General features: G+C 41.8%; 1 protein-coding gene across 4 annotated transcripts in view; it reads right to left on the reverse strand.

Annotated features, from left to right (window-relative positions):
* TTLL7 (tubulin tyrosine ligase like 7) overlaps nucleotides 1–7,774 on the reverse strand; it is a 136,737-nt gene extending 128,963 nt beyond the window's left edge. For 2 of the 4 annotated variants that reach the window (XM_058538387.1, XM_058538385.1), the window contains exon 1: nucleotides 7,525–7,773. The gene's annotated coding sequence lies outside the window, so the exon portion shown is untranslated. Of the gene's footprint in view, nucleotides 1–5,508; nucleotides 5,580–7,524 lie in introns of all 4 variants that reach the window. The other 2 variants (XM_058538386.1, XM_058538388.1) reach the window with 2 other exon arrangements.
* Between the last annotated feature and the right edge of the window lie 637 nt (nucleotides 7,775–8,411).

The following is an 8,411-nucleotide window of genomic DNA, read 5'->3' on the forward strand; positions in this document are numbered from 1 at the left end:
ATGGTAGGTAATTTTCAGGAGTGAAACCTCAAACGCATTGCCTCTCAAAATTTCAGCTAAGAAAAATAATATGTATGAGGGAATTCCTAAAAGATATGCAGAACCTTCATTCTTTGAGACACTGTTAACATCCATTCCAAGATTAAGCCAGGTCATCAGAGAGCTACTTACCTGGGCCACACCACATTGATGGTCACAGCCACCTTAAGAGAACTCCTCGACTACCATTAGGTAATTTTACTTGGAGATCTAAATCTCTATATTCAGAGATAGTGTTGAGTGTATTTGCTTAATTTTGTTCCTAGTAGAAGCTACACTTTAGGACTTCACTTCATCCTATATTTATTATTCTGGTTCCTTACGGATTCTAAAAACAAAATTTACAGGTACGCTCTCAAGCACATTATGAAAGTAAATATGGCACACTATAACCAATGAAGAACATATTTAACTTTTAATTCTTTAGTCAAGGATGAAAATAGCTTTCGACACATATTATAAACCCAAGATAAATTTTTAAAGGAGAAAAGGCCTCCTATTTGAAATGACAACTCCCTAACATATGGAGCAGTAAACTTTTCTTTCTGCCAAAAATGCTCATTTGGCACTGATTTTTGACAAGTGAAAAAGCTTTTCCACACATATACAGTCCACTTGATTTTAAGAAGCACTGATCCCTCCCTTTCAAACTTTCCTTAACATTTAAGATGTCTATTGTCCTTTAATTTTTGCGGTTAGTTCCAGAAACAACTTGTTTCGATTTTCCAAAAATAATGGGTTGAAATGTACGTGTTTTGACCAAGGGGGAAGCTGATGTGGACTAAAAGCAGATGTCAGAAATTAGGAAAAAGTATTCAATTGATTTGACAAGTTAATTTTTTCCTTGAATGCCCTAAAAGAAGTAAAACCATAAAAACTATCCAATAAATGAATAAAAGTGTCCTCTTGTTTACATATAAGAGTAAATATTAGGTAGCATCTAGTATCAAAATTAGTATCTAAAAGGGGCAACTGTAGACCAATTTCTAATCCTATTACAATTCTGCAGGCAAATTTTGCATTTTTTTCTCTCTCTCTAGCTTGATTTTTCACACTGTTAACATGGAAAAAATAATATCTGACAATCTTTAGGATTCTAGATTGAGCGACGCTAAGTAATTAACTAAATATTATCATCTTGGATGTGATCAAACTAAATGAAATGAAAGCTAAAGCTAAATGAAAATGCTCCCATCTGGTTTCATGTATAGAAAGTGTTCAATTTCTATCTTTCCTCTCCACAGAGTAGCTAGCACATGTTTGTTGGGTAACTGCAGACTGACAGGTTCTAAATATAAACTGAGATGTGTGCTAAAATTGTTGTCCTAATTTTATAGCAATCCCTAGGAATGTCACAGGTGGTTATAGATTTTATTTATTAAGTACCTTGAAAAAATAGATTTTAAATAGTGGTGATGACAAAATTACCCATGAAACATTTCCCATCAAATGCAATGATTCAAATTAAATCCACTGTTGCTAACTCTTCCTACCAATACTCCACATGTATGACGATTCATATCACAAGCCCAGTCAAACCTAATATTAGGACCATATCAATTAAAGCAGATTTTACACAAATTTTAAGTGGGATAGCTTCTCCTACAAAAGAAAGATAGCACTACCTTAAATGAGAAGTATACCTAAGCAGCCCTAAAATTCTAATCCAAAAAAGAGCCTTGAAATAATCTGCAAGCTGGCGCCTGTATTACCGCTGCTCCGTCTTTCAAGTCTGCCAATGCTCAATTTACTTAAAAAAATCAACTTCCCTTCAACTGCACTAATGGAGGAGGGAGGAGACTTTTATAAAAACAAGCTACTGCCATCTTGTTGAATTAGATGTCATACCAGTTCAGACTTTGCAAAGTAGTGGGTAAAAGAGATAGAAATGTTCAAAATAATCCTTTGTCAAACCTAATGTTCCATTTCACATGGCTAAGCAGAGGAACAAAAGTAACACAGAAGTCTGGAAGCTCGGATGCCACACACAATTAGAAAAATCAAAGTGGATGGTTCAGCATACCCAGTGGACCAAGAATACCATCAATTTCAAAAGAAGGCATTCTTAGAGACCTTTGGGTCAGCCCCAGAGGAGACCCAGTAACCACTTGACCACCTAACTCTTAACCACCAAAGGAACCATAGGCCAATCAGATGCTTACAAGGAGAAAGTGAAAGAAAAAAGAGGAAAATTTATTTATCACTCACTTTCCCAGAGCCTAAACAATCCCAACACCTTGGCTTTTTCAACTACGATGTGTACCGAGGGCAGGAGTACGTTAGCAGATAAATGTCAAATGGGAACTAACGGAAATAAGGATAGTGGAGAATAAACAGGCAAGCCTTTTTAAATTTAAGTTTTTAACTTTAACTTAACCCTAGGGAAACTGTTGGCTAAGCCCAGCTCAACTTTGACAGATAATGCCTGAGAGGAATGGAAATAGATTTACCACCTTCTAAGAACTTAAGCAAACTGTTTTAAATAATAGGTCCCAAAGGAGCACAGGACAAATTCTGCCCAAAATACTCTGCCTATCTCAATGTCCAGCTTCCACCAGAAATCACCTGTCAGGTCCTGGAAAGGGGGGCCTCTTCTAGGTTTGTAATGTGATGCTTCCGTTTTCACTGTTTCCTTTCAGGTCTCCCAAGACTGACAGAACATTGTAAAAACCTGCCTGTCTGCTCCCTACTTGTGCCCTGGAGGCATGTTCATATTCCCTGACTCCCCGTTCCACCGGTCCTCAGAGACACTTAATGACCTCCCTGCTTCAATGGCTTCCCTGGAGGGAATTCAGGTGAGAGCCTGGGAGAGCGAATCAGGGACCCACCACTGTACCTGTCCAAGGAGGTAGTGCCATGTGTCCCTACAACTGGTGGGGGAAACTGAGGCACAGTCTCTCTCCTCCATGACGGGAATTTCCTCTGGTGGAGGGATGCTGGGAATGAGGGTAGGGGAGCATCTGAATGCCAGGAGGGGACATTGGAAACGTTATGTGTTTCCCAGGGGCTGCTGTTCTCAAAGGCCATCTCTGGCAATGTGCACAGGGGAGGGGGCAGGGGTCTTCAGTGTCCACCACACACTCTTGTACCTTGTAACTAGGGCTTCTGCTGAGAACTGGGAGGAGATCTGGAATGCTGCCCTCACCTATGTGGATTCTCCAAATCAGAGGGCAAGAGTGAGTTCAAATGCCTTGCATTGCAGGATACTGACGCAGGAGACCTGGGAATCTGTTACAGGCGGATGGAAGAAGCTGAAGTCAAAAGAGACAGATACTGTATGGGGGTGGGGGCTGGATGCCTGGGGTGGGTGGAGTTGAGGTCCACAAATACAACACCCAGACCAGAAAGTAGTCTATCACATACATTCCTTCTCTAAGTATAAACTCTTACCAAACCTGTTCTCCAACTTTATTTACATCTTCTCTCCTCAGTGGCCTAAAGTGCCTGTCTTTCTCCCATTCCCCATGATTTAACTAGGTTTCTAACCAAAAGAAGAGGTTGCCTGAAAGAGTGTAATCTGAGGATCCACGGATAGGACTGAGTGTTATTAATTATTAATACACAAATACCCTGTACTTAATATGCAAATGTTCCAAAGAGAACATACAGAATCCAGCAGAGTTTCAAAACTTGCATAAGATAGTCAAACTAAGCATCACAAGAAAAAAAAATCTGTAACCATGTGTAGTGATGGATGTTAACCAGACTCACTGTGATGATCATTTCACATTATATACAAATATTGAATAATTATGTTGTACACCTGAAACTAATATAATGTTATATGTCAATTATAACAATTTAAAAAAAGGTCAAACTAAGAATTCATACCTTTTAACCCAGAAATTTCACTTCTTAAGACTCTATCCTAAGGAACTAATTTCTAAAATATAAAGAGCTTATGAATAAAGATGTTCATCACAGTGTTATTTATTATCATCAAAAATATAGCAACAATGAGGAATGATTAGGAAATTATGGTACATCTACCTAATGGAAAAATTATGTAGGCATTTTATTTATTTTTTTTTTAATTTTTTGTTTATTGCAGTAACACTGGTTTATAACATTGTAAAAATTTCAGGTGTACATCATTATATTTCTATTTCTGCATAGATTACATCATGTTCACCACCAAAATACTAATTACAACCCATCACCACACACATGTACCGAATTAGCCCTTTCACCCTCCTCCCTCCCCCCTTCCCCTCCGGTAACCACCAATCCAATCTCTGTCCCTATGTGTTTGTTTATTGTTGTTATTATCTACTACTTAATGAAGGAAATCACTTTGCATTATACCCTCAATGTCCATCCATGTTGTCACAAATGGCTGGATTTCATCGTTTCTTATGGCTGAGTAGTATTCCATTGTGTATATATACCACATCTTCTTTATCCATTCATTATGTAGGCATTTTAAATGTTCACTGTCCAATTGTAATTAAGTTAAAATTAATGTTATAAAATTTAAAGTAAAAATATATAAAAAGTCATATGCATAGCATGATTAAAACTATGCACAGAAAAAAGAGGAAAGAAATACATCAAAATATTAATAATGGTTGTCTTTAGTTAGTAATATTATGGTGATTTTTTCTCCTTTTTATAGTCTCATAGTTCCCAAATTGTCCATTATTCTAATGGAGGGGGAAAGCTTCCTTGGATAAAAAGCTAATCTTCCTTGGAAGAGGAAAAATTTTACTTGCATAGAAAACTTTTTCTGGGTTTAGTTGACAACCAATCCTTTTAATATCCGTATCCAAGAAATATACTATTTTCTGGATAGGGCACTTGGAGCAAGGAATATGAAGAATGTGAGCAAGACCAGCCAAAGAGAAACTTGGCCTGCTTGAAACCTACACTAGCTCCCTACCAGATAAGAAGCAGATTGCCCTGCCTGATACTCAAAGTTCTTCATAATTTGTCACTGTGTATTCAAACGGTATATGAGCACTTCTCAGCTGAACCTCTCCGTCTGCCTTTCTTTTTGCCTGTTGAAGTCCTTCCATCTCTCAGAGAGTGATTTAATTTACTTTCATCCATGACGACTTTCCTGATCCTCTGATGACCCCAGCCTCTACTCTTTCTCCTTTTCTTAAGGTGTTGATATAGCACTTAAGTCTGCACCACCTTTTTTCTATTAAGCCAAATCTAATTATTTTGTTAATTACTCATGGGTAAGTAAACATCTCCCAGCTAGACTTTAAGTTCTTTGAAATCAAGAATTTAGATGGTCTGAGACAGTAGTCATTCAACAAATACATACATACATATAGAGAGAGAGAAAGAGAGAGAAAGTGTAGTTCTAAAACCAGGTTAGTATTATATTCACACTCTCGGTGATGTTATCTAAATAAAATGTGTTGCCTTTGTTTTAAAATGTTCCTGATGATCTTCCATCACCAGGACATGCACTTTTTGTTTAATAGCAATGTTACTGTATTTTTGCTTATTAATTCATACCAATTCTTCTGTCCCCCCTGGGATTAAACAGATTGAACTCCAAGATGCCTCACGAAGATTCAGGATACAGTCTACAGTCATATAAAGAACAAAAAGAACAAGAACAAAGTAAGACCAAAAAAAAATGACCTCCTAGGAATCAAACTTAAAACTCATCATGAGACCCTACTTCTTTTATAGTCTTGTCTGAACAACAAATGTAAATTTGTGTCTCCGTTTTATGGCCTTATTTAGACAGTGGGCTTTAGTCTATCGATATCTCCATTAACCTCAAAAAGAATTCTCCAGTGCAAATGGCTCAATACTTTAGAAATGATGGACTAAAATGACTATGTTCCTGTCTGCCATCAAATACTACTCCAGTACTTAGAGATAATGAGCATTTGTATTATAGCAACCTGCCTCCTGAGACACCAAGAGGTGCCTATCTTAAGAAAATACATAAATCATAAATGAAAGCAAAGCAAATGACCAAGCAAGGGACAAAGAAAAGCCTAGCATCCATTATTTTTGCAGAAGCACACAAGGTCAATATAATTGTTGACTCTGAAGGGCAGGGCAAAAACAAATCAATTCAGTTTCCCACTATACGGAACTACATTTTGCTACAACACACATATTTTTCGTAAGAGTCAATGCTTGTCCAGATTCCACTATTACTAGCTGAGTGATCTTGAACCTTCTCCGTATTTCAGTTCCTTAGTCTGTAAAATGAAGTCATCACCTGCTATGCCAAATCACACAGCTATAATGAACCAAAGAACATTATCAGTCTGAGGAGTGACACACCCCATGAACTAGATAGCTGTTCTTACTGCAAATGTTTCCCCAAAGTTCAAAAAAAAAGAAAAAGATTTCCAGTTTTTTTTTTTTTTTTTTTTTTGCTTTCCTAATTGACTTCTGCAACACTTAAGTATCCACCATATATCACCACCAAAAACGTGTGGAACATCCCCTGTTATAACCTAGCTCTCCTAGGCAGAGTTGTCCAGATATTTTTTGGCATATGCTTTCTAAGAAAACAGGGGTTTTTTTTTCCCATGATTCAAAGAACGCTCTTACTTTCATTCTAAAGGAACAATAATTCCATATACAGGAAGTTTACAGGTTGTTGTTGCTGCTGATTGAGATTACTCCTATAAAAGTTAATTGTATGTTTAATATCTAATGGACCCATACATGTATGTACACTTGGACACACTACTCTTTAAAACAGTGGAAGGTCCGTGGGCTTTGGAGTCAGAAAGACATATATTAAAATTCCTGTTCTGTGACCTTGAGCACGTAAATTTAACTTCCTTGCTCCTCACTTTCCACATGCTTCTAGGTTGTTGTGATGATTTAATGAAATAATATATAAAAAAAAGTGAGCGCCTAGACTCTGAAAGTATTATTTCCTACCTCCCAAAATCTTTTCCTCCTATGCCAGAGCCACTCAAACGCACCCTGAATACAAGACAACTTGGATACAGCATCGTGCTCACACATCAGCGGGGGAACGCCATGCGATGTAAAATTGGGTGGAGGATGGCACGAATTAGGCATCCAATGGAGCAAGAAGTCGAGTAACAGAGATATCGACAAGGGCCCCAGACTTCACTCGCACGTGCGAAAAAGATACTAATCTGACACACTGAAGATTGCACTGCACACTCACGGAGGTTTGTACCAGGATGTGGGGAAAGCACGGAATTACAAACCAGACAAACCAGCCAGCAGGGAGCCTCCTTGTTCATCCCATTCGACCCCGCCCGCCCGGGTCGCCCATCTGGAGCCTAGAAACCGAGGTGAGAGCACAGCAACTGACCTCGGCCGCCCACCCTCCCCCATTCCGCCCAAACCTCTCGGGGCACGAATGGTGCTGAATCATTAGCACGAACAACAGCAGCCCCTGGTTCTGCTGTTCCCGCGGGGGACTCTGTCCCCAGAGCAGTGACCGTCCCGGGTGGGGGCCGAGACCTCGGGGCGTGGGGACGTGAAAGGGGGTCGAGGAGGATCCGGGCAGCAGGTACTCACCCGGGTGAGGAGAGCCCAGCCCCGGTGCTCGCCTCCCCGCTGCAGGCGTCCCCCTGCGGCTCCGCGCTCCCCGCTTTGCCGCGGGCGGCGGTCCGCGGGCTGGGCAGCCTGCGCAGGGGTCCGGAGCTGCCCTGCCCACCCACAGCCCGCGGCAGCCACGGCTCGGGGCTCAGGCGCACGACCGCGAGCAGCTGGAGCAGCTGTCGCTGCCGAAGGGGGTGGCGGCTACCCACGGGCCAGACCATTCGCGGGCTGCGACCGGGTGAGCGCGGCGTGCGGAGCGGAGCAGGCGCCCCGGCGCCGAGGGCGGGCGACGGCCGGGAGATACCAAGGACGAGGGGAATCCTCTGCCCCTCCTGCGCCAGGAGGGCGTGGGGACAGGAGGGACCAACAGAGGAGCAGCAGCTCTTCCTGGCTGTTAGCTGAAGACAGCCCTGTGGCTTTTCCGGGCACCCCCCTCCCGGTTTGCCGTGGTCCCGCTCGGGGCTCCTTTAGAACGCGGCAAACAGAAGACCTAGCAACGGAGCGCTGGGCGGCGTCCCCTCCTAAGGAGATGCGAAAGGGCGGTGGCCTGAGCCCCGCCTGCGTGCACCTCCTTCGCCGCTGCGGGGCCTGGGGCACCGGTTCCTGGTGCATACGTTAGCACAGACATCGTGCTGCAAGGCAGAGCGGGGCATCTTGAGTCACTGCAGGGGCTCCTCACATCCTTTCTCCAAGCATCTTTGTGGAGCAAGAGGGTATCCAAGGCCAGCTTGAAAGTTAGAAAATAAAATCAAGTGGGGCCCCGTCCTGTAGGTGCTTTGTCGATACGGGGAAGTGAGGGACTGTTTTGAATGACAGTCATTGCTCTGCACATGCTGAACCACCGCAGTTGGAATACGTCGGTT

This window comes from Diceros bicornis, chromosome 4, assembly GCF_020826845.1.
Source record: "Diceros bicornis minor isolate mBicDic1 chromosome 4, mDicBic1.mat.cur, whole genome shotgun sequence".
NCBI classification, from domain to species: Eukaryota; Metazoa; Chordata; class Mammalia; order Perissodactyla; family Rhinocerotidae; genus Diceros; species Diceros bicornis.